Source organism: Parasteatoda tepidariorum, chromosome 10, assembly GCF_982258835.1.
Source record: "Parasteatoda tepidariorum strain Cologne lab strain chromosome 10, Ptep-v5.0, whole genome shotgun sequence".
Classification (NCBI taxonomy): domain Eukaryota; kingdom Metazoa; phylum Arthropoda; class Arachnida; order Araneae; family Theridiidae; genus Parasteatoda; species Parasteatoda tepidariorum.
The window spans coordinates 34,669,869-34,682,271 of record NC_141764.1 but is presented as its reverse complement, the minus strand read 5'-3'; positions in this window follow the sequence as shown (position 1 = coordinate 34,682,271).

Genomic DNA, 12,403 nt, shown 5'->3' with positions numbered 1-12,403 from the left:
CTGTCTCTTTCTATTCCCCCTCCCCACGAGCGTCGAACGTTTAACACAACAGTGCTTTCATACCCCCTCCATGGTAGCGTTAAACGTTTAACGCAACCTTGTTGAAAGTCGCATTAGAAGTTTCACTCATAAAATAAAAACCGGCAAAAATAAAAATAAAAACATAGAAAAATAAGTATCTAAAGCAGAGTATCTATGTGCATCAAAGTATTTTTTAATTGTATTTAATAAAAAAAATATACTTATTAACTTTTTAACTTTTAACTTTTTTTAACTTTTAACTTATTAACTTTGTTTCATTTTAAAATTTTTTCGCTTATTAAAAAAATATTAATAATAAAATATATATTTTTTTAAAAATTATAACAAGGTCAGCTTATTTCTAAATGCTCTAAATTTCAGTAAGGTATTCTTGGCGAATTTAAAAAAAATATCGCTTTGTTTTCTTTAACGCCAATATTACCTACTATGTTTTTCTCTCACCTCGTGCGCTCAACGAACGTAAAGAGAAATCTAGTTTCCATGACAACGGTAGCGTTAAACGTTTAACGCAACCTTGTAGGAAGTCGCATTAGAAGTTTCACTTCAATATAACTATTAAATTACTTACTATTATGATCAGTGGGCAATCACGTCAATAACAATAGAAACACAACCTAGCACTGCTGAACCAATTAAATATTAGCTGTGACACGAAACAAATTAGTGAGCTAAACGTGCGTCGATCTTTTCTGGATGTGTGGCATCCAGTGGCGTCAGTGCGCGCGCATCTGGCTTTTGTTAAGTTGTGTCGGTCGCCAAATTAGTGTCGCCAAATTAACGACGGCCTTGGTTCAAAAGATTTACCGGGGTCTAGGACGTCTAGGTATATGGATGCTAAGTTACGAAATGTTTAGTTGAACTATGCGCGATAAAGCACGATGGTATTTTTTCATTTATTCTCTCATGTTTTACATAGAAAACTTTAGCAGTAATTTGGAAAATTGTTCACTGTGACTAATTTTCGCGGCTCCCTTTAGACTAGTCCGCGCCTCCCAGTTTGGAAAACGCTGGTATAGACTGCCTAAAATTAGCCGGCAAAGTATGCAATGATTTATATTTCACACATTGCCTAGGCATTCTATAGAATGCCAAATACTATTTAGGAAAAGTATGAAATAAGCATCCTGATGAAGTTATTATATAAATGATGTGCATGTTACTGTGAATGACAGAAATCGGTGTTTGTTGACTTTCACCGGTGAATGTTGACAATCAAATAGTCGCTTTGGTGAATGTCCGAAATATTTATTACATCCGATTTTATATTAATTTATTCGTGGATATAATTACATTTATTCGATATTTTAATACTTAATGACGATAGATTACATTTATTCGATATTTTAATACTTACTGACGATAGATTAGAAGAAACATCAGTGTTTGGTGTATCGGTCAAATGTATACCGGGCAATTGCACTGAACCTTAAAAAAACATCAGTGTCGGATATACCGGGCATATGTATAACGGCAATGGCCCTTAACTAGATCTAGTATGACTAGACCTTTGGTAAATATCCGAAATATATACTAGATCTAGTTAAGTGCCACTGCCCGGTATACATTTGCCCGGCATACCCTACACTGATGTTTTTTTAAGGTTCAGTGCTATTGCCGGGTATACATTTGCCCGGTATATCCTACACTGATTTTTTTTCAAGGTCAAGTGCCACTGCCCAGTATACATTTGTCCGATACTCCAAACACTGATGTTTCTACCACTCTATCATCAATAAGTATTAAAATATCGAATAAATGTAATTATATCGACGAATAAATTAATATCAAATCAGATGTAATAAATATTTCGGACATTTACCGAAGCGACTATGTGATTGTCGACATTCACCGGTGAAAGTCAACAACCACCGATTTCGGTCATTCGCAGTAACATGCACATCATTTACATAATAACCTCATCAGGACGTTTATTTCATACTAGCCTAAATAGCATTTGGCATTCTATAGAATGCCTAGGGAAAGTATGCAATACTTCTCACATTTCATACTTTGCCTAAAAACATCCGGCATTCTATACAATGCCTAGACATTCTATACAATGCCGGCGTTTCATACTTTGCCGGTAACATATACATTTCATTCACTTGAAATTCAGTTCAGTTCGTTATACTTTTGGAAGAAGATTACAGAAATGCATTGATGATATATTGAAGTTTACAGGTTCGTCAGGGCATGAACTACTGTACTTGAACCTAGTATGTTGACTCACTTTACACGGAGGGAAATATTCTGGAAAAATTACAGTATTATATGGTAATGACTTTCTGCTAAAAGAAAACCAAAATATACGGCATCTAAATCCTTCCTTTGGTAATGTTATCGTTCATATGGTAAAAGTTTATCGGTAAATTCTGATTTTCAAAATTATATTTCTTTCTAACACACATTTAGTAACGAAACGAAAAAGAAAGGAAAAATGTAACCGAATAAATGGTTTTTATGCCATGATCTAAGGTATCGTGATAAAATTAGTGAATTTTACGACATTCACCATATTTTATCACGTTATAAATCCATATTTTTCTGTTAATTCTACCAAATTCATAATCAAAGCGCTTTGTCAAAAATATATTGCCATATATCTAAATTATTATACATTAAAATCCATATATACTATTTAGTAATAGAAACCTAAATTATTATTTTAATAATAATTTGTATTTTTTCCGGATTATTTGGTGTTTATTATTATGTAAATCAGTGATTCTCAACCTGTGGGGCGCGCCCCCCTAGGGGGGCGCGAGCACACTAGAGGGGTGGCGCTAGAATATTCAAGAGAAAATATTATTTAAAAAAAATTGATTAACTGTATGAAAGGAAGGCGCACTAACACATAGAAAGCAAAATACATTTCGACATATTTAATGACTTATTAAATTGAAACAACTTATTGAATCAAAACTTAAGGTAATGAGCCAAAGATGGCATTGCTTTGAGGATTTTTCCTAATTTCCTGGTTCAGTCTGTGTGGCTGAAATTTTTTTTGTAACATCTTACACCTATCTCTAATATATATCACGTATACTTTTAATTGTAAAATAAAATTTCATTTATTTTATAGTACAATTTCAAAATTGTAGCTTCTGCGCCTAAAGTTTCCTACAGGTTCCAAAGGTGAGCCATATATTGAAATCACTTTTTCACTTACGCAAATTATCCTTAGAAAAAACATTTAGACTGGCAAACGTCTTTTAAAAAGGCACTTTAAGTGTCTTGTTGGTAGGAACAAGTTTCCCGATTTTGAAAAAGATATTTGTTTTTTCAGAGTGTATAATTTGTTTATTGATTTTACATTGATAGTTCTTGTGTGAAGTCACTAGCGATTCTTTTAATCTTTATTACTGAGTTAATTTTTTCAAAAGGATTAACTAACAAGAGTTAAATAACCATACTAGAGTTAACTAACCTAACCCATAACTAGTATAAAAATATCCATATTTACAAGAAAATACCAGAATCGACCACAAAAAACACTCATAATTCCCAGAAAAATTAAAAAATACCTGAAAAATTACTTTAAAATGCAAACAATACAAAAAACTTGTAGCAAAATATCGCAATTTCTGCTAAAATGCAGAGAACGTCAAAATATTATAAAAGTTTAAAGAAAACCAAGGTTCCATATTTGCTTAAAATGAAATAAATCAATTGCCATTCAATTCAATCATTCCTCTTTGAGAAATAATATGCTACGTGTCGGGCCACCTCGGGAACGTGCATATGGTCACCATTTGCACGACTTAAAACTATTAATCTGATAGATTAATTAGAATTAAAGTAATGTGGTTAAAGAAAAAGGAATAAACTTTCAAAGTTCTAGGAATTTGAACACATATAAATTACAATATCTTCTCACCCGGAAATTAGAACAACTGCAAATAACTAAATCACTTCATAGAGTGGAGGCCATTCAAGGAAATATCTTCCAATTCAGCCTCGTGCACCTCAGATACAAGATTTACAATGCAGCAGGGACGTCTTATGATTCAAAATAAATTTAATTTTACTTTGGGGGGTGGGCTACGTTAGGAGCACTGACCACCTTTGGGCTTACCCACCTTACTTAATCAAAGCATACTAAATTTAAAAAGGAAATTAATAATTTTTAGTGACTTCCTTGGGCCCAAAGAGCGGAAAAGATTCTTTATCTCAGGGCTCTCATTTTTATATAATTTTCAATCGTTACAACCGTAGTTAACACAATATTAAAACCAGGGACTCATTTCTTTTGAAGCCAAAGCTTCTCTGTGGATCATGCAATGTGTCCAGACGCATGGAGGCGATTTTTTACAAGTTTGCAAGTGCTTGTATACTTTCGAACCCTCCGGATATTGAACGAGCACCATCGGTGCATATTCCGATGCAATTTTTGCATTCTATGTTTGCCTCATTCATAACTTCATTTGAAATAGCAAATAATGCTAGCGCTGTTGTTTTGAGTTCTATTGATTTGCAGAAAAGTAGTTTTACTACTGACATATTATCACAAAATCAAACATAGACAATTAAATGAGCATCTTTATTATGCTTCATCAAACTGTATTGAAAACATTTTGTCACGCAACATCGAGAAAAGCTGACACTACATTTTCAGCTGTGTCACCAATTCGAGGAGCAACAGTATCGTTTGAATAAGGACGGTAATTCTTTTGAAAAATTAACTCCAAACATAGTTTTTGCAATCTCAATTGCTGCTGGCTTTTACTTTACTTTTGTTTTGGCAGTTAGTTAAAAATATTTTAAAGACAGAATTCAAAATACTCAATATACATTATTGTTGTATACATTTTACTGTAAGTGGGGGGCGCGATGAAAATTATGATTGAAAACTGGGCCGCGAATACTGAAAGGTTGAGAACCGCTGATGTAAATAACAAGCTGAATTCCCGTTCTTTGAATGGGGTGAAAAAGAAAGAATCAATAAATCAGTATCAACACTACAAAATACTGCCCTAAAGTGTGAACACTGCACTAAAGTGTAAATCAAATACCGACAAAAAATAGAAAAGCTGATGTAATTCCAATGGTTTTTTTTAAATTTTTATTATTTGTTGCTCTTGATGATATGCGTTATTAGACTAAGCAAAGCACGTATTTATTTGTTCATCACATCAAAATAAAGATTAATTGTATTTAGTATCATCTGGCATAATAGTGTTGCGCGTGGCAAACAGTATTATTCCAAATTTTCCACAATCGAACTACTTTTTCGTGTACTTATATCTTAAAGGGACCTTAAAAATCTATTTCTGCAGTATCTATCGAAACATTTACAGTATTGCTTTAACTCTAAGAGGCACGAAATTTATTCATAAAATACTTTGTGTCTATATAAGAGTACATGAGATACCCATTAAAACTGCACCATAATATCAGTAGTGCCTTTAACCAAAATTTAATTTTATATATATATATATATATATATATATATATATATATATATATATATATATATATATATATATATATATATATATATATATATATATATATATATATATATATACAATCCAGTCACATTAATGTGACCAGTTGTCAAGACCAGAATAACCGCCTTTGGCAGAGCGGACCGCTGCGAGACGTGCGGGAAGAGAATCAATAAGGTTTCTGAAGGTGTTCACTGGGATGTTGAGCCATGCCGACTCCAGTGCCTTGGCCAGCTGCGCTAGATTACGTGGTTGAGGATCCATGGCGCGAACAACCCGATCGAGGTAGTCTCACAGATTCTCGAACCACGCACACACACTGCGAGCTGTATGACACCACGCATTGTTCTGCTGGTAGATGCCATCATTCTGAGGAAAAAATCATTCGCATGTAGGGGTGGACATGGTCCGCAAGGACAGATGCGTACTTGTGCTGATCCATCGTGCTTTCCACAATCATGAGTGCACCCCTGAATGCCAGGAAAGCATTCCCCAAACCATAATGATCCCTCCTCCAGCCTGCAGCCCTCCGTCAATTGTTGCAGGATGTTTGTTTTCATACATTTCAAGCCGTATAAGCCAACGTCCATCTGTCCGATGGATCATAAAACCTGATTCATCGGAAGAAGTCACCTGTTGCCACTCTGTGGACGTCCAGTTGCGGTAATGCCATGCAAATTCCAGCCTTCGTCATCGATGAACAGCAGTCAGCATAGGTGCATTAACCTGGCTTCTGCAGCGGAGGCCCATGCGCAGCAACGTTCGTTGAAGCATTGTTGAGGATACACTCTTAGTAGACCCTTGGTTCATCTGGGTGGTCAGTTGCTCAACAGTTGCACGTATATTCGCCTGAACGCATCTCCGTACCCTTCGTTCGCCTCTGTCATCTATGGCCCGTGGTGCACCGCATGTGCCACGCAGCTTGTTTTGCAAAGTGCCATTTTGCCATGCACGGTATACTTTTACCACGGCGGCCCGCGAACAGTTCATAAAATCAGCCGCTTCCGAAATGCTTCCACCCTTGGCCCGAAAGCCAATAATCATGCCCTTTTGGACGTCGGATAAATCGCTACGTTTCTACATTACGCCAACGATTGAAATGCTTTCCGATGCCCTAGGGCAGTGGTCGGCAAAGTGCGGCTCCAGAGCCGCATGTGGCTCTTTGACTCCTTAAGTGCGGCTCTGGCTCAAATATCCACGGAAGGCGCAATAATATTTTCATTTAAAAAAAAAACTTGGTAAGAAAAAATTAAAAGGTACCATTTACCAGGAATTAAAGAGGTACCATTGTCTGCCAAAACCATTAAAGATAGAACAATTAAAATGTGTTCGAATATAACCACCCAGCATATCGAAGATCTGAAATTTGTTTCGGCTTTATCAATAGCAGTCGACGAGTCTTGTGACATAAATGATACAGCGCAAGTTTCACTTTTTGTAAGATTTATGTCTTATTCAGGCCCTAAAGAAGAACTTTTAGGATTATTGCTACTCAAAGGTCAAACGCGTGGAGAAGATATCGCAAATGCTGTAATTGAATGTATGGATAAACATCATATTCCCCTCGATAAAATTGCGTCGATTTCAACAGATGGGACCAAAAGTATGACCGGCGTAAGAAAAGGGTTTTTGCTATTTTGAAAGAAAAAATTAATCACGAGATACTTGTTTACCATTGTATCATTCACCAAGAAGCGCTTTGTGAGCAAACATTTCCGGATGAAATTTGTAAAGTTATGGAATTAGTGATTACCGATTACCATTTAGCTAATACCCCCATTTTAGCTAAAGCTCTTAATCATCGCCAATTCAAAGAATTTTTATTTGAAATGGAGAGTGATCTTCTGCTTCATAACAAGGTACGTTGGTTATCAAGAGGGAAAGTTTTGAAACGCTTCGCGTCTCTTTTTCCAGAAATTAAACCATTTCTCCTTGAAAAGGGCGTTCACTATCCAGAACTAACAGACGATCAGTGGATCCAAAACTTCTATTTCATGGTGGACGTTACGTCTCATCTAAATCAGCTTAATCGTAAACTACAAGGGAAAGGAAATTTAAATTTTTTCGATGTTAGAAGAAGTAATAACATTCGGAAACAAATTATCCATTTTTGCTCAGGATTTTGAGAGGGAAACATTGTTTCACTTTCCGAGCCTGCTGAAGCATCGCCAAGAAAATAATTCCTATATTGATAAACACCATTTTAATACAATAATTTTAAATATGAGGGAAGCATTTCTCAGCAGGTTTCAGGAATTTAAAAACAGCTGAGCAACTTTAGCATTTGTCAAAAATCCTCTTAATGCTACGATAACCGAGTTTAAATTTTCTCCTTTTGAAATTGACATTGGTAGCTTTGAAATACAATTCCTGGATTTAACAAAGAAGGAGATATGGCGCTCTAAATTCGAACGTCTTTGTGTTGAATTGGAAATATTGGAGAAGAAAAAATTTGATCTTAGTTCACAACACAAGTGGCCTGATTAGAATGACCTGGAGAAGGAAGACATGATCATTTTCAACGCTTGGAATAGTATTCCTGACTCTTACGATCAGCTGAAAAAGCTCGCGTTTGCTCTTCTTTCCCTTTTCGGTTCTACATATATATGCGAACAATCTTTTTCAAGCATGAGCATTATCAAGAGTAAACTGAGGAGTCGTCTTATTGATGAGAACTTGGAATTATGCCTAAAATTAAAAACAACAACATACAAACCCGACTTACTCAAACTTTCCAAAGAGATGCAAGCACATTGTTCGCATTAATAAATACTTATTAAGTATGAAAGATAGCTTGATTTAGTGTACTACTTATTTAGTGTAATAAAAGTTTACTAAACAAGCAGATTTGGCTCCCATTTTTTTAAAAAATTGTTGTAATGTTCATATTTGGCTCTTTGGCTAATAAGTTTGCCGACCACTGCCCTAGGGCATATTATAGATACACTCCACTGTGATGTGCTGCCACCTGCCTTTTGTGATTGGATATTTCACGTTGATGTCGAAAGTTGGTTGTGGTCACAATAATGTGACCGGACTGTGTATATATATATAGCATGGCGACTTTTTACGGTTCCACATAACGGATGAGTACATTTTCTCCACTAGTTTCGATTTTTAGTACATAGCTTTTTTTTTTTAATTTCAATAAGTACGGGAGAGTGGGGTCAATTGTAACAGGGTACGATTGTAACAGAGCAAAAATTTGGAGTGTCGAGTTACAGATTTGGTTTCTAGGTGGCGCACAAGGTGTATTTAATAAAGATACAAAAGATCACAAAAGATTTTTTCACGCTACGTGAGTACCTTTTTTGGTATTGGAATATTATATTGTAACAAAGTAATTTTGTTTAAACAAATAAAAATTGTTAACCGAATATGTAAGTGGACACCTTAATTAACAATTCAAAAAAAAAAGATTAGTTTTGTTAATTAACTAGCATTGTTTTTAACAAATGAAGCTGAAATGGCGTCTTGGGGACGATTGTTACAATAAGTAAAGGGACGATTGTAACAGCTGAAAATAAATAATCTTATGTTTACTAACCACTACTTAACTCTTTAAGAACCACCAATAGTTTCCTATATCATTTATATTATGTTGCATGTGCATTATTTTATTTGTCACCTTTCACAGCATAAATTAAATTTTTTAACCCCTTAAAGTTTAAAGTTTAACCCTTTAGGTCTCTGCTCTTTATTATTTTTACTCCTAAAATATCACTACTATTTTGATCAATAAAAAACATATATATCACAACTATGGTAATATGTATAATTAACTATGTTTTAGTTGAATTTATGAACTGTTACAACTGACCCCGTAAGTGGGGACAATTGTAACAAGTGCACGACTGTCAAAAATTGTTAATAACTAATATAATAACATTTAAAATAAGGTATTTATTTTCTAGTAGAGGATAGTCTACTTTACTCGTCTGTCAATTAATACTAATAATATATTGGACTTTTTGTTAGTTAAAAATAGTTAAGTAAAAAATTTTACAATTGACCCCACTCTAAGCTACGTTTTACTAAAATTAATTAGACATCATTGACATCAATAATAATTTGCGTTTTTTCACACGCTTTTTAACGAATTAGTCTTCATTAGGTTTACATTTTCGGTTTATATCTCTTCAGTAGATTTGCCTTTTAGTACAGAGCTTATTATTTTACATCAATTAATAAATATTGCCAAAACTAATTTTCATTGGTGTCAATTATAACATTTGTATTTTTTTTTTGTTTATCCTCAACGAATTAGTACCCTTTCTCCACAATTTTGCTTTACAGTATGAAACTTTTTTTTAATTTTAGTTACTGTCGTTTTTAAATTATTCAATTTCATAGTAACACGTTTAAAATCATAACTACAAATGAAGTTTCATGTTGTTTGAAGTTTCATGTTGATGAAGTTTCAAATTCTGAAGATAAATTTTCAAAATATCAAAATGAAAACAAGTTAGAAGAGAATACTTTAGGATTACGAAATTAACGAAGTTCTTTTTTAATAATTTGCTAGTATATTAATAATTCGATTTTTTTTCTGCATTTAAAATTTGATGGCCTACTCTACGCTTAGCGGAACTCCCTATTTCTACACTTTAAATTTTAAATCACTTATGGAGATGAAACAGAATTTGCGATACAAAATTTTTCTCATAGTATAGCGTCCCGTTAAAGCTGTTTCTGTATACCGCGGTTTCCCTCATAATATTATTGATTCTTCCTATAGTAAATTAATCTCGCAATCCACCTTATTCTCAAATTCGAACTTTAATAATTTAATTGTTTTATCTTATTATTCTAAAATCAGTTCCTAAATTTTTAAGATTTTGAATTAATTTGAGTTTATTGTCGTTTTCCCCCATGTAAATAAGCTAACTTTTGCCGAGCTTAAAGGCCCTATTGATGACATGAATAGCAATAATTATGTCAATGTAGACTTGCGTACATTTTATTTTATAACCGTCGTTTATCAGTTGATCCTATTTGTCGGGCACGCGTCTACTAATTTTCAACTCCGTAGCCTTGTAATTTTGAACCCGATTCAGAAGACAAAAGAACTCCTGGATCAAGTATTGGAAACATTTGTCTTTGTGAATGACTTTTTGCTGGAACTGATTTGCATTTGCATTACTTGGAAAGGAAAACAACGAAAACTTCCCACGCTTTGCCTGACGGCAAGGAGACTCTAACCCGTAATCCGTCTACCCCTGAGGATATTTTTACGTCAGCACTGTAGCCGGTGCGAGCTGGGTTCGGAATTCTAATCGACCAGCCATCGTTGGGATTCGAACCCGGTTCACTCCATTGGAAGACGAACGCTCTATCCCCTGAGCCACCACTGCTCAGCCTTGCGGTCATTGGACAAATGAAACATACCCTTAACCTTCGACTTAAAGAGCACGAAATATAAGCCCAAAATCAATACATTAACGTATCTTTGATCGTTCTACATGGCTGAAATTCAAATAACAGGTTTGAGTTTCCTTCTGCTAAAATCACTCAACACTGCTCTAGAGCTTCTGAACATGATTTTTGGGAGTAATTATATATAAGTAATTATATATTTTGAAAAATTCTAATAGTTTGAAAAATTCTACGTTATGAAATTTTTATTCTGTTGCACCCTAGGGTACCCGCAAAATCACCTCGCACCTATTTCTCTCCTCACTATTTATTTTCTTGTTCAAGCTTGTTCCTCTGACTCCATTGGTTAAACTACTTTGTACGTGTTTGCCTCTCTTACTTCTTTACCATCTTGCTTGGTGCTTGGACACTGAATGAGATTTTTCTTTACACAGCCGAAAAGATAGTATGTCCTCTAGATTCCTAAAAATATCGAAAAATATACCTTGTTAACAAAAGCCTGAATTGACAAACAGTTGGTTGGTTCTAATGCCACTTGCCATACTAGCAAGCCTGCTTGGTGAAACCGAGCAGATTTAAGGCAGAGGGTGAGCTTCTTGCTTTTCTGTGGCGCCATCTATGGCCAAGAATTCTACTTCTGCCACATCATACGCCACACCTGTTTATAAGGCGGACCCATTCATACATCCATTCATTCATCCACAGATCGTAATTTTGACCTGAATCAGAGAACGATCGATCTCCAATCCAGTACCCCCAGAGGTATTGATTTGTTCTGGAAACATGGAGGACTTTGAGACTCGACAGAATTTTTACGTGCATCAGTCACCAACTACACGGGAAGTCTTCGGCCGGCGGGTTTCGAACCCACGAATTCTCGGACATGGGCCCAGCGCCCTACCGACCAGGCTATCCCGGCCAGTTTGACAAACAGTACAGCAAAATATACAATGTGATAACGAAAAAAAGAAAAAGAACGAGACAATTTTTGGAATATTGGAAAGTGAGTTGTTTATACTGAGCCGTTAAGGGTGTTTCAATTTATTTTTGCTTGTTGATGTGTGTGGTTGATGTGTCAAATATATTTTTTTATAAAAACTATCTCTTCAGTATAGCTTCATTCGTTACAGTCCATTTATGTACTTTTATGTGTGCCTTATTCACTGTGTTTTTTGCTTTAGACAAACTTACGGTTATTTTACACCGTCGAATTCTTTTGAAAATTACACAAATTATGAACACCCTGCTAATAACATGTAGGGCGACCTTTAGCCCTCAAAACTGCTAGCACCCGCAGTGGCATTGATTCCACAAGGTGCTGATAGGTAGTCTGGTACCAAACGCTCACCAACTGATCCTGCAATTCCCTCACATTATGAGAGGGTAGCGTGGCAGCACGAATTTGGTTTTCCAAGTAGGACCACAAATGCTCTATTGGATTAAGGTCAGGTGAATTTGGGGGTCAAGACATGACTTGAAAGTCACCGGAATGTTCCTCGAACCAATTCATGACGATTCGACCCTTATGACATGGTGCA